Consider the following 26,261-nt stretch of genomic DNA (forward strand, 5'->3'; position numbering starts at 1 on the left):
CAGTATGAGAAGATATTAGATTAATAATCTGTATGCAGTACTGTCAGTTAATGGACCAGCAACAGTGAGCAATAACCTTACTCCCCTCTAGAAATGGAAGGAAACACTTGCAATAGAATATAATATGTGAACTATGAGAGTGAGGTCACTGCAACTCCCCATGTATGTGACCCCGAAGTAATAAAATGCTGTCTGTGGTGAAACAGGGCATCACTAGTCACTATAGTTCATAAGCAGCATCCTATTATATTGTAATAGTTCTGTAGTAATAGCTAAGTACTTTAACAACAGGTCTCTTATTTAAAATTAAGAAAACATTTGTACAAAGAAAAAAAATATGATGGCTATTTATCTCATTCAGCAATAATCCTCTGGGTTTTTTTCCCCCCCTCTCCTGGATGACAAAGTATTTGAGATGTCTTTAATGACTGGCACTTGAGTTTATTCCAGTCTCTTTTAGCAACAATTAAAAAACAGAACAGAACAAAAAAATCAGCCATCCACCTTCAGTAGGTATGAGAATCAACTGAAGATTGCATTTCCTGGGTGCAGGGGTTTGTTTTTTTTTAGCTCAACTAAAAGACTACAGTAATTAGTGTATGCATTTCCTCATTAAAATATCATTAGTGAAGGCTTTGTTCTTTCAAGATGTTGCAAACAAGGTTTATTGCATTGTGTTATATCATTATAGTTTACCAGTAGCCAGATGTTATATATAAATTTAAAAATGCTGGGGTGTCTGTAGCAATCTAGCATTTATTAGAGCAAAAGACAAATCCAGATTACAACATATGTTTAAATATTGTTGGTCATTGACAAATGGACATTTGGCTAAAGCTTGGCTGAGAAGGTCAGCGCTGGCTGAGAGATATGAATACATTATTGGTGGTGTAACTACCTGGAAAATGGCATATGTTGGAATACTATTGGCTGTTTTTGCACAGGTAATTAGTACTGATGCATAGGCAGAATTATGTCCCCTTCTGGTTTTATATGTTAGATTTGGACAAGTAAGAGATCCCTTACTCATAGAAAAATCCATTCTTGCCTCTTACTGAGGAAAGTGATGATCAGGAATAAAGGAAGTGTTAGTTTACTTGTGGTACCTGCTATTTTGGATTCTGCACCTGAACAACAGGGGGGAGCGTCTCAGTTTGTGTACACTGTCATCACTCCACTGACAGAGTATATCACTTGAAGACATAGCCCATATTGTTCAATCTGTGCTTAAAAGGGTTAGCACTGCAGAATAAAACCAAAAGGAATCACAGCGTATGGCAGTACAATGGAAAGAGTCTGTGAAGAAGGGAAAATACAACATCTTGGATTTGGAAGGCAGAAAGCACATTTGGCCTTTCTAAATGTCAGAGTACGGGTCATTATTTTGTTTAAAAATATCCAAGTCGGATCAGTCTCAGATTTGGGATGTTTTGTGCATGGGCACTTGAACGAGTGACATCTATGGGCACACACCCATGCACAGGGCATCCATGCATTTGGCCCCAGCTTAAACCAAGTAACCATTCAGATCTAGACTCTATCTTTGCCAAAGTTTGAGTTTGGTGACCATATAAGGATTTCGGTTTGGAGCCGGATGCAGTAAAATCTTGCATACAAACCTGTGTGTGTGTGTGTGTGTGTGTGTGTGTGTATATATATATATGTTAGAGGAAGAGAGTCGCACACAAATTTAATTGGCCTTTTTGACTGCAGCAACATCCTGATAAAAGCAACTCACTGGGCGCCTCTACCTGGGATGCTCAATGTGTAGTAGACTAATTCTACTGCGCCTTAGCACATTGCGGCAAAAGGTGTGCTAAGGCGCAGTAGAATTAGTCTACTGCGCATTAGCCTCACTTGAAAGGTGTGCGCCCATGCTACTGTGCAGTAGTGCCGGTTACTGTGTATTTAGTTAGTGTCTGTTATTACAGGTACTAAACTTAATGTGCAGTAACCACAGTGCATTAATACACTTGTCAATGTGCCACTGAACCTCAATCTGTACATATTGGCTAGAAGAGGCATTAGATCAGTTGTTCTTTCCCTGCCCCCCCCTCCCCTCCCCACTATCTCCATATGCTGATGCAGCAATCTTCCAAGAAAACTTTCCATGCTACCTTGTTACCCAAATGAAAGCAGTCTCCTTCTATGATTAGCATCTGTTATATAGAATACTTTCAGTTTTTCATAATTAGATCCTGAACAGAAATGCAAAGTCTTTTCTGTAAAAGGATAATGAATCTTTACTGCACCAGGAGAAATCAGATTTGTGCAGAAGACACTTTGAAAACAGTAGTAAGCAGCCATACATTAAGCCACCAAGATAAGGCTTTTGCTTTTATATTTTCTTTTTATAAATGGAAATTATAACTTCCCTGTGGATTTCATGTGACATTTGGTGTTACCCAGAAAGATTTTTAGTTTTGACCCTAAAAGTTATCTAAATTCACAACCCTCCATGGGTTCAAGCCTCAAAAAATAAATATATTTTGAGGCACTAAAATAGGGGAGGGCTTTGTCTGATGCCTTTGTGTGCCTGCAGTGGCTGTCAAAAGCAGGGAGGAAAAGGAGCCACTTGAAATGTCCAAGATACAATCTAATCAGCCATCCCAATGTCCATTTAGCACACGCTGTAACATTTTGAGCATCTCTTGGCCACTCTCTCAGAAGGGAAGGCTCATGTCATCCCTCGTATTTTCCCATTGTACACATCATTTCCTGGCGAATGCAGGATTTATTCCCCAGCTAAACCCTTCTTGACAGGTTTGTTATCTGTTCACCCGGTCGGCGAGCCCCAGAGAGTCAGAGCATAGCTGTTAGAGAGAGAGAGAGGGTGAAGGGGAGGGAGGAGGGTAGGAAGAAAGAGGACTGGGAAGCAGGGCAAGTAAATGTCAAGCGAGCTGCCAAGGATGGATATTATAGCTGCTGGGGACCTCAGAGAGTATCATGTGTCTTTTGTGTCTATTTTACAGTCAGTGCTTCATGTAAGATGGCAGTCTCGCCTGGACTGTGCTTAGTATCGATTTACTCCCAAGCAATGCACAAACCGTTTTAGGATTACAGGGGAGACCAAAAAAAAACAAAAAACCCAAGCCCTCTATTTTTTCTATAAATAAACATAACTAAAGTGATTTTATTAACTTTCCTCTCCTTCCTTCCTTCCTTCCTTCCTTTTCTATTTTTTTTTTCCAAATTAGCAGATCGTTGCACGGAGAGCAAATTGAACAGGCATTTCTTGGTAAACAATAGGCTCTTGGAAACTTTTTCTCATAGTTTGAGATCTGGGCTTCAAACCTGCGCCTTTCCTAAATTTTAAAGAAATAAGGGAAGATCTCATCTGAGGCGACACCTGTTCTGAGGAGTGAACTGCCAAGAATTAGGGGAAAAAAAAAGATGTAGAAGTCCAGAATTCGGGGTTGTTTTTTAAATATACACATAATGTATTATCCTTATTATTTCCCTTCTGTTGTTTTCTGCAGTTGCTGTTCAACACTTTCCTCCAGTATGTGTGTATGGAGAAGGCCGCCGTATGGCTGTCTAAACAACCAGCATCTGCTTAGCTCTTTGAATAGATTAGACTGGGTATGCTTCCCTCTGGCAGGCTTAGTCCCTGCTTCCCATGCTAAGCCAGTGAAGAGGCTGAGTATCTCAGCTCAACAACTCTCCTCTGTGGATTATGAACATAGGGTCCAGATCTCCTAATGTAGGTCTTTGCAGGGATGTGTGTCGACTCTGCAATTGTCCAAGGGCTCAATCTGGCAAGGGGCTGCTACTCCAGCTCCAGTCCAGTAACTTTGCATGCAAAGGTATTTCTGCTCATGTCCTTAAAGTTAAATACATGCTTGATATTCCTACTGGATGGCCACCGGTCACCTTGCAAGGTCAAGGCCCCAAAATCTGAGTGTCACGTCTCTTCTTAGGTACATTGGTAAATATGCAAACTAACTCCATTCAGGTCAATGCTGTTATTCTGCATTTTTGCCAAGACGAACAGGAAAAGAACCTGAGCCTCAAATTGTACAGGAACTATAAAAATCTGTGCTCATGTGGTATTTGAATGCATTCAAACCCTTAGATTAGAAGCCAGAGTTCTTGCCAGAGAAGTTATATAGATCTTTTTTTCATATGCGAGTGTGTTTCTTTGCTTAGGTTTCTTTTTAATGTTCCTACGAAGCAAATAGTGCCCTGTCCTTCCAGGCTCACAGGTTCCCAAGTGCAACAGGTCCAGAATGATTCTCCTCCCCGAGGACAGAGAAACAGGATTTTGAGAGACTGCCCAGATGGAGCTGGGGATGAAGCAAACCTGTTTAATGTCATGTGCTGTTTGATGTGTCTGGGTGGAGGAAGACAGAGTGCTTAGAGCAAGACGGGGGCCAGCCAGGGGAAGGGTAGTAGCAGGACCCATGGATCTGCCAAATATTGCTGCCTTTGATATTGGGAATCTTGACCCATGGGAATGAGGACTTCAGAGCCTTGAGGTCTACATTTTCTGCCCCCATAGGAAAGCCCACAATGCGGCTGGGTACTCAGGGCTGTTTGTCGCTGCCCAGCCGGCCTTTCATAGGTGTTGGGAGGCTAAATTAATTCCTGCCAGCAAAGTACATTCAAATCCTTACAGTCAGTTTTTAAACAGGAACCTAAGCAAACATTTCAAAGCATTTCATACACACAAATTAATTTAGCCAGAACTGGTTTGTTTGTTTTTTAATGGGAAAAAATGAGAATGGTGAAGCACTAATTAACTTTGCCCAGTAACGCAACAACTTTAATGGCAAAGCCTAGGAACAGAAGTAAGCCAGCTCTCTTGGCCTCCAGTCCTGTAGCTTATCCATGAAACTGTTCTTCCTCCTGAAAGACTCCTTTTGACATATGGAGTAATAGGAGAAGTTCACTAGAAAGATGTTAGCAAAACATTTGTATTGTGCTTTATTAGAATATCATGCATTTTTTTTTCCTTTTTAAAAGCGAGAACAATTTGTTTCAAACTCTCATTATTCCTAACTGGCTGCCTCATTAAGCAAGTACTGCGATGGCAGCAGACTCTGTGATTATAAACACCAGGACAATATGTTGCTGTGTTTGTAACTCCACAGTACAGGGAAAAGAAATGTTTTTCTAGCCTTCTGTGTTTGGTTGAGGTTTTCTTCCTTCTCCCCTAACCAGTCCCTCCCAGGCTAAAGCTCTAATACTAAAGCACATCACTTATAATCTGCTAATTAAATCATTTCACTCCATTTTATATAATTTTTAATTTAGCATTCATTTTCAACTTAGCTTTTGGCTTCATTTACTGATAATAAACAGCATTGCACACAACACATGTTCCTCAAAACAGTCATTCACACACATACAGATGCCAGTAATTCTGCCAGTATGCCATGCGTATAAATATTAAATATAACATCCCACCCTCATTTTACTGATGATTGAATGTGCATGCTTCTGCTTCATAATACAGTACATGCTGTAATAATGCAAACCATGATACAGTATATAAAGATTCGTTAAACTCTCCATTGTTCACTAACCTTGGACCTTAGCAAACTGCGGATGTTTACCCTGCTGCATTGGCGTCACGGCAGCCATGTCCATAAGGAATAAGAGAATTTGGCCCTACTGTGCTATTGGTTGATTGGCAGTCTTTTACTTCTCCACCGGTTGGTAGCTTTACACTCATTGCCGTGTGCATCGATGACCCAAAGCAGCTTAAATTTTGAAAGTAGGCATCTGTCCACAGGGAGTGAAACAGGAATCGTCATTCTTACTTCATGCAGGTCCCCCAGTAACAACCGGTACTCAGCTCCTTCCCAAAACGAAAAATCACATCTGACATCCTTGGTGGCAGCAGAGAGGCCAAAGGCTTGAGCGTACGTATAGACTGGTTTGCCTTCCAGGGATAATAGTCTGTTGTCATCTGTTGTATTATAAGTGATCCCTAATCTTAAAAGTTGAGGCTAAACATTTCCAAAGTAGCCGCAGACTTCTGTTTGCTTCCATCTGGGCCTGTTTTTTAAGTTGAGCTCAGCACCCCTGGGTGTCTTTGACTTCATTTGGATCTGTAGATGCTGTCTAAATACTGGCACCGAAAATCAGAGGCCATGTGTTTCAATACGTATACCTTCATTATTATTTCTAAGGGAACTATTTTCTAGTTAACTTTCAGGGAAAAAAGAAAAGCAAAAACCAACCAAACAAAAAAAGAAATGAGAAAATGTCTCCAAACAGCATCAAAGCATCCGTCCATATTTTATGTAATATATACTAATGTCTGTGAGTCATGCCAGGCTAAGTGCTTCTTAGTTACCCATGCACTTCTCCGGTCACTGATAACATTATATCTTCAACCTTGTATGTCGCAATGCATCTGAGTGATAGCCCAATAATGGTGGTGGCAACTGTTGATCCTCCTGGATTATGGTGTATGCATGAGGGCCACCCAGACTGTCAATGCATATGCCCGGTCAGGAATTTTTGGAGGAGTGGAGGCTAGCCCAATAATGCATATACCTTGGTATGGTCAATGGAGTAAGAAGTAGGGGACAGAGCTAAAGACCTTGAAGTGATCAAGTCATTGGTCAATAGGGAGGCAAAAACAGTAGGTTATTTTGTGTATTCTGTTGCCCCAGAAAACAGCTCAAGCTTGCAATGAGGTCACCATCCTTTTTGACAAGCCTGGTCAAAAAACTGCAAAGAGCCCAATCACAGTGATTTACAGATCACTGGAGGGAAGGTAAAAAGGAAAAGTTCCTCTTCACTCATTTAAGTTAGTGAAAATCACTGTTTCTGTTGTATCTGGGGTCCCAGAAATGAATTTTCTCAGGCTGCAAGGTCAGCATGCTACCTTTTCCCCCCCACCCCTCCCCTTCTAGTATGCTACAAAAAAATAAGTAATAACTCATATACAATGTGCTGCTGGTACTGGCAGTTGTGTTAATTAATCACCAAACCCCTTTGCATTATTTCCTTTTAATTATAACATTATTTGACCATTCAGATTCGTACTGATTAAACCATCATTTAATTGACAGTGTACCGCAATGCTAATGTTGCCTGTCAGTTTAAATTACACGTGGCACCTACTTTGCTGTTATCACCGATTTAAAGGAAGAGTGGCCTCCACACCAATCAGCATCTGTACGATCAGCAGTGTACCATTGCGACCTACCAATTGCCCTACCCCAGCTTGAAAATAATAATGATGGACATAACTAAAATCTATGAAAAAAATGATACAGTACATCCTGGCAAAACAGACCTGGGTGTCAACACTGGTGATATTAAATAATATCAGCTAAAAAGATTTGCTCTGAAGGTAGGACTGAAATTCAGGAAGAAACATAAGCACTAAGACTTACAGGAGGGGTTTGTACCATGTCTCCTTGTCATTTTGCTCATCACATTATATTATTTTTTAACAGAGTGAAACTTTAGCTCGTCTTTCTCTCTCTCTTTCTCTCTCTCTCTCTCTTTTTTTTAACAGATTTGTTTTCCGCTCAATTAGACTTGTGATCACGAGAACACAAAGTAGTATTTTTCTCCTTCTGGAGAGACTCATACAGTGTGATGGGCAAATTGTCAGGAATAATTATACCAAATGGTGAAATAAAATTCGATGGAAAAACATCTCTCTCTGCTAGTGATACATTTTTATTTAATACACAATGAACATCAAGCACATTTGTGACAAGGTGAAGTTGACAAGTGGGTCTCTGGCAAGGTTTTATTTTTAATTGCTAGTACACTAATTAGGGGACATAACATGTCGTATAAACCATAGGTACTTGCACACAAAACCCAACCATGCAGCATGTATTTTCCAATAAAAGAAAAGAACATGGCACAAATTAGACATGAAGCAAAGCGATGTTAAAGGGAGTCTTTAGCATGCCACCTGTCCTGCCAGAAGGCCTTGTCTTTTTTTTGTTTTTTTTTTAAAGGCATGTAGGGCTAAATTCCAAAATCAGCAAAAAAACCCGAAACAGATTTAGCCCCTTAAAGCAGAACTTAATTTTACTTTAGGCATTTAAGTCCAAAATTACAATAAAAACCTCTGCTTAGTGTAGAAGTGCCTGAACCCAATAGGCACGTCCCTCGATGACCTGAAAGATCTGAAGGATCCTGCAGCTCTGCTTTCTGGTTTGCCCAGATGTGCTCTTCTGTAAGTAGTGATGTACTCTGATCTAGGACTGCGTAGGAGAGGGTCTGATCCACTAGGCAGGCTCTGAACATACTTAACACACACCTACACAGGGGCCCCTGCAGGACACGCTTGGCAATCTGGTGGTTGGACCAGACGCTAAAGCTGACCTCTTTAACTAATTCTTGACCTCCGTTTTTCTGAGCAGGGACCGGGACCCCACTGAGATTCGGGACAGACTCAGGAGAAGGCACCGCCAAGCCTAGGGTCAGAGAGGACCGAGTTGGGGAACTTCTGGAGGGGCTGCACATGTTCAAATCAGCAGGTCCAGATGATCTCCACCCCAGGGTGCTGAGGGAATTAGCAGAGGTCATTGCGGGACCCCTGGCATGGCTTTACAAGCACTCATGATGCTCTGGCGAGATGCCTGAGGACTGGAAAAAGGCCAATGTGGTCCCCATTTTCAAAAAAGGGAGGAAGGAGGACCCAGGAAACTATAGGCCCGTGAGTCTTACCTCGGTCCTGGGGAAGCTCTTTGAGAAAATTATCCAGGAGCACATCTGCAAGGGACCAGCAGGGGAGATTATGCTTAGGGGCAACCAACATGGGTTCGTTAGGGAACTCCAGTCTAACTCACCAGTCATTGGGGAAATTTTTTTCCAAGTTTTGTCTCAACTTCGGGTAAATTTTCCCTTGAGAATCCAGAACAAATGCTGCGCTGATGCAAATATATTTAAGACATGGGAATTCATCTAGGTGGAGAGGGGTGGCACAGGGATTTAAATTTGTCCTACCGCCCTTAAACATGATGGTACAGATGCTGAGCCAGCTTATCTGTTGGTAGCTTATCTAGCTGGCATAGCTCTGTTGACTTTAGTGGAGCTATGTTGATTGACATCAGCTGAGACTTTGTCCCAGTATTTACACAGATCAAAGCACCTTCTATTCCACCATCAAACTCTGTAATGAATGCATACATTATATAACTGTAATAACCATTCAGGTTAAACTAATATCTTTAAGTTAAGGCTGATACTAGCATATTTTACTCAGTGCAAAGATTAAATATTTACCCTGTTTATATTGTCATATAGTTAGCTAAGCAAGCAGGCTGTCTTCCCAAGTGCAGCAGTGCACCATCTCTCTGCAGAGTGTTCATCATTATAGCACATTTCTTTGGTTACTTCTGGCCTTGGCAACATCTTGTAGCTTGACATTTTGCCTATCCTAACAGTGCCTGCAATGGTTGTCTGGCTGGCTCTGCATGCAATGCTGGGAATTGCGTATCACACGAACACATTATTGTATACATAATGTGGACCGCCATAGGTTGAGCGTTTACAGGTTGCACAAGGAGACCAAGCATTGGCTTTTATGTTTTTATTTTCTAGTGTCCAAGACCAGAATTGTTTTTCTTTCAGCTCCTTTTTTGTCACTTTTAAGTCAGAAGGGCAGTGTTTCCCAAGTTTCAGCAGAAATCATCTGGGTAGCATGAAAGTACGATGTTGATGAACAAGCGAACCGGTTGTGTCAGAAAAATGACTTTATTCATGACAGTCTCAATTCGCGTGGTCACATATGCATTCAAATGGCTTCATACTACGGCTCGATTTCATATGTCTGGAATAAAAGTTGGTTATTTTCTTGCAGTGCAAATACATAGCTTGTAGCAATGCTTCGGAGGGCTTACGTGGATATAAAAGGATAGTGCCTTCTATTGTGTCTGAAAGCCAGCTAATGGCTTAGAATGAACCATTATGGTCTATTCATTCTGAAGTAAAACTTTAGAAAAAGTGCCTAAATAGTTATAGTTCTGAAATAACAGCTTTTGAAAACATTCTAAATACTTATTTACACAGCGGGACATAATGGCTCCAAAAAGTACTTTAAAAATTGTCAAAATACTTGTTTACAGGAAGCCAGGTTGCCCAGAAAGATTATGTGTAAATAAGAACTCTTTCTTGTGTCAACTCTGAGACCTTCCTCAATGATGTTTATGAGATTTTATCCTGGTATATCATGTCGTAGACGTTGTATGGGTCTAGGATATTAGCTATTAGACATCCGGCACAGCATTAAGAGAATGAATGGCTTAAATCCATAAAAAAAAACAAGGATCTAGAAGTAAACACTTGCTGATGTCTTATGGAAAACTTGAGGAATGGTTTTGTTTATATGACATTTTTTTTATCTTTCTTTCCTTGTCCTTTATTAATAGGGGCTTGTGTTTGTTAAGAAGCAAATATTTCTCATTTACACTTCACCTGCTATTTGCTGCTTACTCTGTTCATCCATCCAGCCATTAGCTTGTCTACAAGAGACACTTGGGTGGGAATAAGCTACAGAGATCTACAACTTGCTTATTCCCGAGTTGGTGCTACCACATGTGGGGATTTAACACATTTTAAATTACATGCATAGACTTGATGCTTTTGATTTGACTTTATTTATTGAAGCAAGGCCTTGGGTATTTGGGTGGTCCCCATTACAACAGCGTCTGAGTGCTTCCCAGTCTGCACTGTATTGATTCTTAAAGAACCATTGGCTGCCTATACACATGCTTGGGCGGGGAGGGCAGGCGCGTTTTAATTATTGTGGTTCCTGGAGAGCCACTCTAATTAAAATGCCGCAGCATCACATGTATTAAACCCCCACACATTTAAAAATGACCTCGGGACACTTTAACTAAAGCTCATTCAATGACACGTGATACTGCAGAGATGCTGGTAAGTTCTAATTCGAATGTCTGCTCTGATGTGTTCTAATTAAAACACATTGGAGCACGTGTATAGGCACAGTTTGTAAGTTAGGGAAGAGTTATCATCTCCTTTTATAGATGGACATATTATTTTCCTCATAGACGAGGTGGGCTTGTGGAAGGTCACAGAGGAAGACACTGATGGATCAGGAAAATCGGCCCTTAATACTGGCCTGTCCTGCCTCAACTCCTCCAATAGGACTTGTCTGCATTTTGGTAGCTGTAAACTCCAGCTGGCATGTTCCCAAGTTTGCCCTGTCCACTCACGCCTGCTGACATCCTCCAAATACAAATGTATGTCCAGAGACTGTACCTTTTTGTGGCTGCTTTTGATATCTTGGTCTCCAGTGTACTTGACAGCAACCACGGGGAGTTGCCCTGGGGCAGCCTCACCAGTTTATTTCCAGTTTTGGAGTATGTCAGCAGGGTCCTTAGAAGCAGAGATGTCCCATAAGAGCCTGCTGCCCCTGCAGTGAGAACATGTCCTTGGAGACCAACTCATTCTTCTCTTGAGCCACAGTCCCTGAGCAGGTAGGTGGAAAAGACCATATGCTTCTCTCTCCTGCTTGGGCTGTCAGGAGATGAAAGAGAGTACAGAATGCTTTATTCCCTGCCTGCCAAGACAAATGGGCAGGTCAGGAACAGCAGAGGCATGAGGATGCATGTGTCACATACCGCTTCGCCCATCTCTGTCCCAACATGCTCTCTGCACCAGAAACTTCTCCAGGGTTGGTACAGACCTGGTTTTTCTGGGAACGAGGGGCTAACACCAGTTTTATGGCCACTTTATATTGGTTCCATCTTCCTTGTTGCTGGTTCCTCTGCAATGTGTTAAAGAACCGCAGTGTTTTTCATGAATTTCCTAACTGAAGGCACCCTTCATGGGTTATATCACTTCACAGTCAGGAGCAGGAAGGTTCCTAACTGGCTTCTAGGAATACAGGTCCCTCTCCAAACAAAATGCATCCCAGTCGCTTTTAATTTAACCGGCAGAGCAGCACTCTGCTGTGAGTCGCGATATCACCTGGAACTTTTGCAAGGTTTTTCATGTTAGTAAGACAGTAGGTGCTCAAGTGGACAGCCATATTATCCATTCAGCAATGCCTTCTGCTTGCAGTCTGGAGCAGTTAACCTCTCATTTATTAAGCTAAAAATGTACACTGTGTAAACAACATATCTAACAATCTCGTACCCTGCACAATTAAAATTAGTTGCAGAAGTCTCGTTGTCTTGGGGTGTAGGATTAGGGCCTTAATCAGTTCCATGGACGCTGAAGAATGGGGGTGTGGCAAAGAAGGTTATGGCAGGGTTTGTGGAAAAAGTGAATTTGTCAAACTGTAGATGCCTTTATGGGAAAAGAAAACAGAAATTGAGTACAGAGAAATGTAGAAACCACAGTAAAACACGCTGTTAATTTGAAATGGAATGTACTTAACGTTTTCAGTGGAAAAAAAAAAAAAAAAGAAAAAACTTTTCCATCTAGGGTCTTTAGCCAGAACCTTAATATTGTAACACTAGCAGACAAATGTGAAGCATATGAAGTTTATATTTAAACCATTATAACCACAGCTTCCCAAAGGACTTCAAATTGTGTAATTTCCTCGATTTACCAACTGTGCTGTAGATGAAGGTAGCTGTTAAGTCTGGGTGACACATGAGCTTCATAAGGAACAATGATAATGCAGATTCCTAGACAGCATAGATCAGACAATAAAACATTTATGGCCAGGAAACGCACAGAAGAAAATATGCTCTGATAACTCTGATTTGTGTGAAATTGAAAGCAGAAAATGTCTGAGTCTAAGCTAAGAAGTGATGCGCGATTCACCCTTCTGTATCTAATAGACATGGTTCGGTGGGGAAGTTCACCTGGAATGGAGACCCACGTGATTAAAAAAGGGTCAGTTATTAGCAGCCAGCGGAGAGAAATTATTGTAGCTGCATTAACTTGGGGAGACTAACATTGGTTCACATAGTTTTGAATCTGGTCAAAGCAACAATTTAGTTTTTACTTTGAAAAAGATCCTTCAAAATATTCGAATAAGCTATTGTTTTAGGGTTTTCTAGAAAGGGGGTTTGGGTTATGATTTTTCAATGTGTAGTTTCTAGCATTTATGTTTATAGCTGCATCTTTACTGTCCAGAAGCTTGTTGTCGTTGTCTCCTCCTGATCCTGCTTTGTCACCCGTGCTAAACTGTTGCCTGTGTGTACAGTCTGTAGAGGAAATTATGCACAATTTAAAGTCAGTTTGGGAAGTGGCAGTTGTAATGGATTGAATGTAAACTCCACATGCTCAGTATTTTAGCCGTGTCTGCCAGTGTTAAGGCTCTGGCAGTGTTTTCATTACTTTATAAAACCTGTTTTTGAGGAGCTTATAACTTGGCCATAAAAATCCTCTCTGCAATGAAACTTGGCTTAGAATATCACAGTCTGGGGTATTTTATTTTATTTAACAAACTTTAAAAAAGGTCTTTTTTTCCCTTTAAGTAAAAGGAGGATAAGAAGAGGCTTCACAACTTCAGTTGCTTAGTTTGGTGTCTCTACCTACAGCTATGCTTTTAACTAGGAAGATTGATGGGTTTTCACACCAAAACTTTGCTTTATAAGTTGGATGATAGCTTTATTTGATATCTGTTTTTTGTAGAGCATTATGAATCAATAGGACCGAATATTACAACTGATATTTTAAAGCTATATCTTGAGCTAGACCCAAAATGGAGGTGATTGAGAAAATTCAGAATAGATATGTGCTCTGTGTATTACGTATTACACAAGTTTTAATGCATCGCTGCATTTCTGATGCTTGATAATACCTTGGTACAGGTGAGCAGCAGTCGTGAATAAAAAAATTTTTAAAAATTGCAGTTAGCAAGCTAACTTCACTTCCGACCTTCCTCTTCACCTTAGAGGACCCTCTCTGAGGTTTCAGGCCTTGGGCTTTCAGCCCCTCTCCGGGCTGTATCATAACATTCTCCGACTCTGAGATCAGAAGTTGGGCAGCATTATCCTGGATATAAAGCATAATTACGTCAGCCGGTCTGATTTAAATTCATTCTTTTCTCTTTGGAAGATATGGCCAGGGTTTACAACAGTCTACATAGCCTTGTTAGAACAAAGTGGGGTTTTTTTCATTATTATTATTCAGAATGAAAGCATTTCAATGAAAAAATCGGTCTTAAAATGATAAATAACTCCCTGTTAAGCTACACAAGTATATTCATGTGGGAACATCTAATAAGCCAGTTTAAATATAGGCTAATTTTACCTTCCTGACCAGGTAACATATAGTACTTATTACATGTCTTTGTTCTTATAACATAGTGGCTGCATAGGCAGAGTTAAATTTTTTGTTGATTTTTGTTTCAGTTTTTAGTTTAGGCCAGGTCCTAAAGTAAGACTTCCATCACATTATATGATTATCAGGAACAATAGGTAGCTATGTATGGGAAGAAAACTAGCGTTAAAATTAAAATGCTTTTCATGAGCTCTTTGCAGATCAGGCAAATAGTAGGTGTAAACTTTGTCTTTTTAATTAAATCAAGCCTGCTAATCAAGTGCAGACACCTATTGTATTAATTTTAACCTGTAAATGTGTATTCATCCATGACATGACAGAACAATCATGTTACCCGCTAAATACTTAAGATGGGAAATATGCTAAGTACTGTTCAGTATTAGCTCAGGGCATGTAAAGACCTGTTTTCAGCTTCATACTGTCTTGTTTTCTTCAGACCATTCTTTGAAACCTATAGTCAGCTAATTAGGCTGTGCTGCCCAGTCTGTTAACATTCTGCATCCTTATTCTGGATGTTATCGAGGTTAAAATGTGGTTATTGGCTTCAGGGAGTCGCAATACATGAGCCAGATGACATCCAAAGAACTTGAAAGGTGACAAATTGAGAATGGGATGAAAGAAACATTTCATGTGCATGCGCCCACACATCCACTGAGGTCAGGAGAAAATGTGACTTGGAAATTAAAAAAAGGATTACATATTTATATGGATAATAAGAATGTCTTGCATTTTCCATAGCAAATATTAAAAAATAAATAAGGGCTTATAGGGGATCCTAAATACTTGTGCTATAGGGCTTAAGCCAGGGGCGGGCAATTATTTTGGGCAGAGGGCCGCTTACTGAGTTTTGGCAAGCCATCGAGGGCCGCATGACAGGCAGCCCAGGGCAGATAAATATTAATTTCCTACATTTTTAGGGGCCCAACGGGCTGGATAGAATGGCCTGGCAGGCCGCATTCGGCCCCCGGGCCGCATTTTGCTTACTCCTGGCTTAAGCCAACCTCTTGCTACAGTTTTGGGAGTTAGGAGGAAGGTTTCCCTAGGGTCTTTTTATTCTGTAGCTATCCACTGCAGTGTTTTTTGTACGTTCCTTTGAAGCATCCGGCATTGGCCAGTATTGGAGACAGGGTACTTGACAAGATGGACCATTAGCCTGAACTACTTTGGCATTTCCTATGAACCTTTTCAGCTTCGAGTCTGGGGCACATGATTTCATTCACGCAGGATATCTGTAGGATACCTGGCGTGTTAAATGGGAAGGTAAAAGAGCTCAAGTGGCATCTCTGGCATCATACCGATAAGTGGTTGTGCAGAGAGGCTTTTTAATCTGCTGATAAGAGTAGCATGACATCTGAGCACAGGGCTAGCAGAAGGGCAAAGAGAAAGAAACACGTGAACACTCTAGTGTAATTCAAGCATGGCCTGCAAATCTTCACCAGCCAACTGGAGGGATAGAATTGCAGTCTGATAAATTTGCAAGCTTTGACCTAAAATCTAGGTTTCCATTAGATGTTCATTTTTCCATTATCAGAGTGTTCTTTTCCTTTCCATTTTCAAACAAAGGATTTAATCATGTTTTAGTCGGGATGGGTTATTCTATTTAATTTTTTGTCCGTGATGATGACGAAGCAGCTTTTTGGAGACGCATTAGATTCCTGATGCTCTCATAGCTTTATTTTCCAACAGAAGTATGCGAATAAGTGGACACACTAGTAAGTGTAATGGGCCAGGAAGCGAGTAGGATGTGTCTGAAATTGGTAACATAATTCCTGCTTATAACATGACGTTGCAGCTCAAGTCACTCCATGCATTTTTGGTCAGCTCTTAAAGACTTGCCAGGAAATGAATAAAAAAATTATGACATTTGCTGTTAATCTGTGCCATATTGTACCCTTACTTTTCACCATGTGTGAATGAATAACAAAAAAGGAAATCCCACACAGAATGAAATGGTTCTCTTTCTCTCAGACATGAGACGGGATGAATGATTGACTATGTCCAAAACAGCAGCTACTGAGAGGAAACGTGTTAAATATACCACAAAAAAGGGAAATGTGCTTATTAATTTAAACCAACAAAAAGCCATGTGCAATCATTCATTAGATTACAAAAATATTTCATACTTTGAAACACTGCGATAAATTATCTGCTGCAAGTGGAAATCTCTTTCCATGCACTACTCAAACTTTGAATTATTCAATTAACCAATCCTTGGCTGGCTTTTTTTTAGCATTAGCTCAAACAATCAATTGAAAAATAACTAGGTGAAATTTAACTAAATAGATAGCAAACAATTTTGTCCCGTGGGAAGGTTTGTAAATAACCGAAGTATGTGAATAACTGATATGCGATAAAGCAAAATCTACTGTATATCTGAGGACTTGTAGGAATTTTCCTTTGGTAGAAAGAGGCTCTAAGCAGTCACAGGGCTGAATTTCATATTGGATGGTAGAGGTATTCAGGACACAAGAAGCTTGATCTGACAAATCATGCATGAAATGTCATTTGAGACATACACCAGTAATAGAATTGACATCTATATTCAGCAACTACTGAATGCACTTATCAGATATTTGCATCATTAACAGTTCTTCAGCAGCTCATTCCACGGGTGACTATGCAAAGCTGGTAATGTTTAATAATACACAAAAACATGATTTTTGTATTTTTTTAAATGCCATTGATCCTCCACCACTGTTTTATATGCAAAACCTGTCCCTCAACCTCAACTCTGCTGCCCTGAACGTAGTGTAAAGGCATGGAAATTGTTGCTGTTGTTATTAATTTAACATATATATAATGGTAGGTTGTAAAGATTTGGCTCCATTGTTCTAGGTGCTGTACAAACTTATAAAAAAGTAATACAGGACCCTTACTGGTCTTTCATAATATAAATAATTACCATTTAAAGTTATAGGCTGATGAGACTCCAAGGATTTTAGAGATGTGAATTACATCTTGCAACATCCTTGCGAAGTAGTTCAGTGAGAAGAGAACATAGTGGAAGCCAGCATTGGTCTTCCACAACGGTAGTCAACCTCTGGCCCCCGGGCCATGTCACCTGGCCTAGAGGGCTCCCCGTGTGTCTGGAGACTTGACAGCGGGGGAAGTGGTGACAGCATTAATTGCTGCGGCTCCCAGAGCTGTGACTTCCCCGTTGCCGAATGTCTGGAGTCATGGGGAGCCCTGCGGGCTGAATGACACAGCCTCATGGGTCAGATCGCACTAGTACGTGGAGTTGCTTCATGGCCAGATTCAGTGTGCAGGGTGGGGCCAGCACATGGGTCGCTCCATAGCCAGATCTGGTGCGTGGAGCTGTGCCGCTGTGCCATATCGTACCCGCAGATCAACATTGTGCAGCAGCCCCATGCTGGATCTGTCCCACAGATCAATTCCACCTGCAGACTGGCCCTATGCCACTCATGCAGGCGGCAGGCCCATAAAGGTTGAACACCGCTGGTCTAACACTTCCCCCCGCCTTGAAGTCAGTGGTAGGGAAGCTTCCGTTATTTTCAGCGGTAGTGGAATTGAGTTAATGATGAGTGCTTTTGAAAATCCCAGAATTTGCCCAGCATCATCTTGGAAGTCTGGGCTGGAGTTGGAAATTGAAATAGTGACCCGGTTCCCAAAATCACACTTGGAAAAGTTCATCCTTCTCTTATGAGACAGCACAGGCTAACGTTTTCTAAGTGGATGATCTTGAAGCTAGTGACTGTGCAACTTTGAAGCAGCCAAAGTACCAATAGATAAGTCTCTGAAGAATATTTGGTAGTTTATATTGTTTTAGGAGGATTGCCTTCTACTCCCCATCCCCTAGTATTACTTGCATTATTTGCATACAGTAATGCAAGGCAAGGCCTGCTTATGTAGCCCTGACAATCTTTAAGCAGCTGTTTCATTGCTACCTTTTTTGTTTGTTTTTCCCTTTATTATTTACAGCACAGCAATGCTATTAGAGAGCCTCCTTTAAACAGGGTGACCATAAGAGAACAGCAGTAGACACAGTGATACAAAATAAGATCCAAGCCCTGCATCTGTCTTTGCACAGGTAGCTGGTGGTTGGAGGCAGGAATTTTTGAGACTTCTTGGATGACTCAAACTCAGGTGCTGTATACCAGCACCTACGCACATCTATTTCCAGCAACACACTTTTAATCACAAGCATGTTAAGCTACTGAATAAAGCAGGTTTCTCAGTATAACACATTTTTGGTAAGATCAGATATTTTTACCATATGCCTTTCCCTTAACGTTTTTATTATTATTTTATATAACAGTGTAACAATACTTTGCACTCTTTTAACCCAAAGGCCTTACAGCACTTAAAAGCATTAATGCATGAAACTTCTCTGCACTTCTTTGAGGTTTATCTGTATGGCTGTCCCCAGTATAGAGATGAGAAAACTGAGACTGATTCAAGGTAGCACCCACTGTCCTTCCTAAAGAAAAGAGCTAGAGAATAAAACAGGTTTAAGCTATAGGTTCTTCTATAGGAATTGCTCTTAAAAGCCATCCTAGTGAATGAAAAATAATTCCATTAAAATAATATATAGGGGTTATAATATCCTTTTCTGTTACAGTCTTTTGGATATTTTCTGCGAGAGTGACACTACAACTTGGATCTCTCATATCTTATCCCAAGTTCCAAACATAATGACATATTCTTAGCCTCTGAGAGGTTATGGTGTAACCCTTCTACCGGACCGGCACTAGTTAGCAGCAAAAAGGGCCAGGTTCAAATTTTAGGGAACCTCAGTAATTATACCCGTGGCTCAAGCCCCGACCCAGAAAAATCTGGAAACACTAAGTTTGCTGGGGCATCCCGTATAAACAAAACCCCTTTCTTGCAAGCAGTATAAACACAAAAACCTAAATTTCTTATAGAGAACAAAACAAAAAACATTAAATTTAATTTAAAAACACTATTAACTACAGAGCAAAGTCTATAGGTGGCACCTTCTTGGGAAGGTTTCACCCATACCCAGGCAGTCTGGGATTTGGGGCTGCCCAATGGGTAGTTCAGGGGGCCTGCACCCCTATACCTGCTCTTCAGCCATGGGCTGGAGAGCGGGACCCACACCAGACAGCCCTGAGCTGCTCCTTGGGTTCACTGCGCCGTGGGGAGCTGTTTGAGAGCGTAGGTCCTTTTGTGTTGCCAGGGACCCCTTGTTGCTCCCTGTGAAGCTGTAGTGCCTATTTTCACTTCCACATGATAACTTTGAGGGGTTAACTGCAGATATCATCAGCATATCATACCCCACTATTTCTAATCCCCATCCTGGTTCTGCTGGGCAGAAAACTGGGGGGGGGGAAACTTGAAGGAAAACTCAGACCTATCTTGGCTCGGGCCTGAATTACAATTAGTGTCCAACTACACCGTTTGGTAAGGGCATAAACTGCAAAAGGGACAAAAGGAGGCCCAGGCCTATCTCGCTGGGCCCCAGCCCAAATCTGCCAGCCAAACATATGGCTGGGGTTCAGCCACACAACTAAGCTGAAATGCAAGAGCTATGAAACAGCAAAAAAGGGCCGAGGCCTGTGGCTGCAGCCTGGACATTAGGGCTGTGTGAAATGGCACCATTCTGTTTCACCTCGAGTTTCGACGGTTCGACAGAACAGTGTTTTGTCTCGACTTTCATTTCAAGCCAAAACAGCTGATCCGTTCCGTTCGGTTGAAACAGAAAGGCTGTTTCGACGCTGTTTTGCGTTTCACTGGGGATGGGGAGTTAGATCGCTAGATCATGCTGGGGTTGGGAGGCAGCCCAGCGCTAGATCGCAGATTGTTTTGTTTCGATTTTGCTGTTTCGACCTCGAAATTGGTCGAAACAGTGTTGAAACGAAATACCCAGCGAAATTTCGCACAGCCCTACTGGGCATCCAGTCTCAGCTATACAGCTGTGCTGAGATACTACAGTTCCCAAACACTGGGGGCCAGTAACTGCCAAGACCCATTCCTGGTCAGTCTGCTCCAAAGATTAACACCCCCATGGCATTAACACACTTAAGAAAAAGAAGGAGGGGGAAAGAGGAAGGAAATAAGAGTCTCAAACTCCGAGACAAATTTTCTCTCCCTGTACTTGAGGCTTCCCCATCACGTAACTTTTGCTTGCCTCCCCAGCGAAGAGAGACCCCCACCCTCCTCCCCATGGGGAACAGGTTTTTTGGTTCCCAATTCAGCTGTGCAGCTTTTAGCAGACCCAGGAGAAAAAGGTAGTTGCCTTAGTTGAGTTGTTCTTATAGACCTGGAGTTATGTCACCCAAGCCTTGTCCGGGTAGGGAGTGCCACAGTTCAACCTCTCTCTTACTCACCTGCCTGGAGGATCTTTTGCTCCCTCTGGTCAATGAGGCCAGAGGGTTTTACATATTTTGCCCAAATACAGGTGCCGGCTTGCTATGTGCTGAGCACATGGCCAGAACAACAGGGGCCATCTTTGCCACATAAAACAACCCCTCCCCCTCCCCCCCAAAAAAAAAAAAACAACCCAAAACCAAACCCAACACACAACAAAAAAGCTCACACTTTCCCATACACAACCCCAAGTGTATGTGGGTGTTACAATGGTATAATGAAATATGCAGGATGGGTAACAAAAGTGTTGGTACTGCATATCTACTCACCTGGAAGTCTCCAGGAATGGCACGTTTGTGACAATTAAATGTTTATAGTCTTGTTCTTCAAAAAGTTTTAACGTCTTGCAGTGGGACTTAGAGATTGGATGGGAACGTATCAGTTAGAAACTGTATCCTGCTCTCATCATTTATTAAAAATGAGTCTAGTCTTTGCAGAAAGCAAAATGTTCACCACAAAATTGAGAGACATGTTAAACCCTTGTGATGTGGAGATGAACTGAAACTCTGAACTTGTTCCTGAAAACTGTTTTGATGAATCTGGGTTAATGTAACAAGATGTCTAACTCTTCTGAAACACGGGGCTCTTCGTAGCTAGACTGTGAATCTTGGACAAAATTAGTAGCTTGCTGTTGTTTAAATCTGAAAGTAAATTCCTTGCCCCCAGTAAGAGTATGTGACAATCACGATGCTGCACTGTGGTTGGAGATCACAGTAACTGTTGTTATGCAACACAATTTCAGTGTAAATGTAGAATAAGGAAGTGATCCTAGTGCACCAACAGGTAAGGTAACATATTCATTTCTATGTAATGTGTGGATGAACATTACATGAAATCTCTTGGAATAGCTGTCATATTTGTCACTTGCCTTTACTATAGCAGTTTATCATACAAGATTTAGGATCAGATTGTCAATTGATCAAAATCAGCATGTACCAATGGAATTGCATTGGTTTACCTTTACACCAGCTGATGATGTGACCCATAGGTTTCTTAAGAACCTGTTAGCAGACACTGGTTCTTTGGGTAAATCTGATATCTTTTATTAGACCAACTCAAATAGTTGGAAAAATTCTTCTTAGCAAGCTTTCAGGTATAAATACCCTTCGTCAGGCTGAGGAAGCATCTGCAGTTGGTCTCTGCTCTTCCTGGATGGAATGAAGGAAGAGCACACAGCATGCAGGAAGAGCACACACCAACTGCAGATACATCCTCAGCCTGACAAAGGGTGTTTATACCTGAAAGCTTGCTAAGAAGAATTTTTCCAACTATTGGACTTGGTCTAAAAAAAGAGATATCAGATTTACCTAAAGAATCTTGTCCAACCAACACAGCTATAACCTACACCTCTTAAGAACCAGTTGGAACCATTTTGGAAGGTAGCAGTGTAAACTTGAAGGTTACCATGCCTATTCCGTGATAAGAATGCGACTTTCTGTCGTAATAGTGTTTTCACTTTATTCACTTTCCAGAACATCCATGTTTTCCTCTAACTCTCCTTACAAATCTAAATGACATTTTATCAACCCAACAGGGTCATTTAATATAGGAACATTGACTTTATACATCATCAGCATTTATTTGCCTAACACTCTGTCTCTGGAAACTGTTGGGTTATTGTCTATTGCTTTTTCAGGTATGCCGGCATGTTTATAATTCATATAGCGCAGGCTCAGGGGTGATCTGATGGCCACCTATAAGTTTATCAGGGGTGACCACCAGTATCTGGGGAAACGTTTGTTCACCAGAGCGCCCCAAGGGATGATGAGGTTGAACTGTTATAAACTACTGCAAGACCGTTTCAGGCTGGACATAAGGAAGAATTTCTTTGCTGTCCAAGTCCCCAAGGTCTGGAATAGCCTGCCATTGGAGGTGGTTCAAGAACCTATATTGAACACCTTCAAGAGTAAATTGGATGCTTATCTTGCTGGGATCCTATGACCCCAGCTGACTTCCTGCCTTCGGGCAGGGGGCTGGACTCGATGATCTTCCGAGGTCCCTTCCAGCCCTGATGTCTATGAAATTCACATGTTAACTTGAATCTGCATGACTGAGAAACACACACATACACACATTGACACATACCTGGGGTAAAGTTAAAATTAGTAGAGAGTGGACAATTATCTTAGTAGAAGTTTTTAAAGATAAATATAGTTCCATCATTTAGAAAGGCAGTCGCCTTTAAAAAAAAAAAAATCTCCCTGGGTTTAGCTCTGGCAGACAGTAATCATCCCCGGTTGACATGCCGTACAATTCAAACATTCAGAAATTCTTGAAACTGACACTACTACTGTTCTGCGAAAAAGAGGACCCTTGTCTTCTGCTCACGTGATATGCTGGCTGTGTCCAAAGTGTAATATTTAATTGCATTTCCTTAATCTTTACCACTGTATTGCTAAGCTTTCTAATACCTTCAAAATACCAAATCTCAGGCTTATCCTAATTAAAGAATCTCAATTTAATCCATATTGCATGACAATTCAATTTGTTGATTGCTTTTTCTCCCCCCTCTTTGTGAAATTCCCGTCAAATGTATTAATTCAACATGATGAATCCTGTATTCAACCCACTGGAGTGAATAATTAAAATTAGCTGATAAAACTTTCAGCAGAATTACTTTGTGAAATTGCTGAACAGATGTGTCATTTTAATGAAAATCCACAGACAAGCGCCTTCCCCCCTCGGCAGGATAAAAATATTATCCCCACGGCACATACTTAATTTGGTGGTAAATACACTCCGAGCGATTGCTGGAAGGGAAGAAAAAGCAACTTGTCACACTTAGTAACTTGATTTTTCCCCAGCATGCAGTAACAGCTATCTACAGTAATTCATAGTGCTCTATTGTTGCTGCAAGTCCCAAAGAGAACTTATTAAAATGCAATAATCTCCTATTTAAACAGAAACAATAACCATTAAATTTCCTGTGGATCCAAAATTGAGCACAAGCCCCATCTGGTAAGAGTGATTAGAGGCCTGATGAGGGAATTTAATTTGCAACATTCAAAGACTAAATCTGAGTAGATCTTGTCACCTGGGACTGGAGTGCTGCTTGCTGTCTTCTTAAAAATCTCGACCTAAACTGAAAATGGAATGTAGAAGTGAAAATGTTACCCAGGGGCCAAGCTTGACAGGATTGTATTTCATTATGTGTCTCCAACAGGCTTAGTGAGCTGCGTGGAATTTAGGCTTTGGCTTTGTTGGGATATCTCCTCAACAGGGCATACACTAATGCTGTCACTTCCTGTGATGCTGAATGAATCATTAATGGAGCCTCCATCCTGCACTTAGACCTCCTACTACCTAATTTGAGTTGCTTGCCCAGAACACACCAGCCTTTTTATACTGCTAGAAGGAACTGAGATAATTTTAGCAGAGCCCAAACCAGCAGCCGCTCTGCTGCACCTCTCAGATTTATTTCATTTATTTCTTCTCCTGGCAAAATTACACTGGAATTAGACCCTTATTACTGAGCCCACTTAATGGCAAGCAAAAGATCTCCTGTCGTTTTTAGCTCCCTTTCCATCGATGCCAACTGAGATGCAGAATGTTCAGGGGTATATTATAGAAATTCAGTATCCAACTCAGTGCTTCTCCCTTGGTTGATTTTTTTTTTTTGAGTTATTATTTTTAATCTTTAGATTTTGGTTAACTCTGCTGCAGTTGTCAATTTATAAATTATTATAAGCCCCTAAGGCAGAGCTTTCCAAACTTTTCATGTTGGTGACACACTTTTTAGACATGCATCATTTCGCGACACAGTAATTCAGTTCCGGGGGAGGGGCCAAGGGAAGCAGACGCGAGTAAGGGAGCTCCGCGGTGCCCTTCCGCAAAATTTTCTGCATTTCGCGCGACACACCTACACACTGCTGCCGACACACTAATGTGTCGCGGCACACAGTTTGGAAAGCTCTGCCCTAAGGTAAAACTCTTCCTATGGCAAAGCTTTAGTTCACTTAAACGCATGGGCTAGGGACAGCCATTACACATAAACCAGTTTAAGTGACCAGAAACTAGTTTAAATCTGTAACAGAATAGCTGTTCAATGCACATAAACCAGTTTGAAAATGGCTGAAACCAGTTTGAGATAAACCTGGTTGAATGTAGTATCAGACTTAACTGATCTGGGTCAAACTGGTTTATGCAATATCTGTCCAAGACCCCTTGCTGGTTTAAGATAAACCAGACTCCCCCAGCATCCCAGCATGCTCTCTGAGCTGGGTGGGGCTCTCTGCTCCACAGCAGAGCGGGCCCCTCCCCTCCGCTCCCAGGCTGGAGCTCGGCAGAGTCTATAGGCATCTGCCTGGCTATCCCCTGCTTCCCCTTCCCTTCACCACTCCCTGCTAAATGGATTACCCCGTCCCCTCTGCCTTACACAGACACCTCTCAGCATTAACTAGCAGATCACATGCTGGCTACGGTCCATGTTGTGGCAGACAGGACAAAGGCAGAATCAACAGATAACTGACAATGTCCCTCTATTGTTTTCTTAATGGAGTGATAAACAGTAGGGCTGTGCAGAGCTTCGGTCCCTGATTCGATTTGACGGAGATTTGGCCTGATTCGGTGGGCAAATCTCCAAATCGAATCAGAGGACCCTTTAATCTCTCCAAATCGAATCGGGACCCTCTAAATCAATTCAGAGAGATTCGGAAAGCTTGGAGATTTGGACGTAGACACAGCTTTAAATGTTTTTTCTACGTACCTCTAGGTAGCAGGTGGCTTGTGAATGCTGCAATGCTGGGGCACATGGAGTGTCCCACAGAAGCACGGGGGGCTCCCCAGCGTGCTTAGCAGCAGACTTGGAAGTGGACCAGAAGCACTTATGTTCCACTTCCAGGTTTGCTGGGGAGAGCGCGGGGGAGTGGGGCCCTGCACCTCCCCAGCTCGGTGACTGGTGCCTCCTGGGTCTGGGAGGTGACCCTGTGTGTCCACTTCTGGGTTCGCCACCAAGAACATGGAGGGCTCCCCACACTCCTGTGGGATGCTCCATGAGCCCCAGTATTGCAGCACTCATGAGCCGCGCTGCTACCTCAAGATATGTAGAAAAAACTTTTAAAGCTGTGTCTATGTCCAAATCACTGATTTTCCAAATCAGCATCGAATCTTCAGATTTGGATTTGGCTGAATTGAATTGGGGACAGTGATCCAAATCAACAAATTGAATCACTGTCCCTGATTCGGGCCGAATCTGAATCCAAATCAGCTAGTCCCCGCTTTGCACACCCCTAATAAACACTGAGTTAGGGGTAATGAACACTGTGTTATCAATTCCCTGCTGGGCTGGTCAGAAGGAGAGGATGGGGAACCCCTCCCTAATCAGAGCCTGGCCATGCCCCCCCTCAGTTCAGCACTATAGAAGGGAAAGGAGGACTGCTGTAGCGCCCCCCAGCTTCTAGCCTGAGCCACTACAGGCATGTGTCTGCATGTCTGGGATGTCTTTGGAGTTGTAAACTGGTTTAGCCTAGCCAGGTTAGACTAACCTGCAAAGATTTATACAATTCAGGCTCAGGCTTTTTGAATGCCTGTCCCTAGCCATGTTGCTAAGGAGATAGTAGTAGCCAGAAGAATAAGGGAAATACAAGTTTAATGCTAGTTTACATTAAAGAACTGGTCCAGTTTACTCGCATACCCATGCAACACTCTCAATGGATTCTTTAACACCCTTCTCTTCCTTTAAAAAAAAAAAAATACGGTTCTGTTTGAAGTCCAGTCTTGATGAC

General features: G+C 41.7%; 1 protein-coding gene across 1 annotated transcript in view; it reads left to right on the forward strand.

The window, feature by feature from the left end:
* AUTS2 (AUTS2, activator of transcription and developmental regulator) overlaps nt 1-26,261 on the forward strand; it is a gene marked incomplete at its 5' end in the record, with an annotated part of 542,556 nt that overhangs the window by 57,449 nt on the left and 458,846 nt on the right. The gene's annotated exons all lie outside the window — the stretch shown is intronic.

This window comes from Alligator sinensis, unplaced genomic scaffold (genome assembly GCF_000455745.1).
Source record: "Alligator sinensis unplaced genomic scaffold, ASM45574v1 scaffold1182_1, whole genome shotgun sequence".
Classification (NCBI taxonomy): Eukaryota; Metazoa; Chordata; order Crocodylia; family Alligatoridae; genus Alligator; species Alligator sinensis.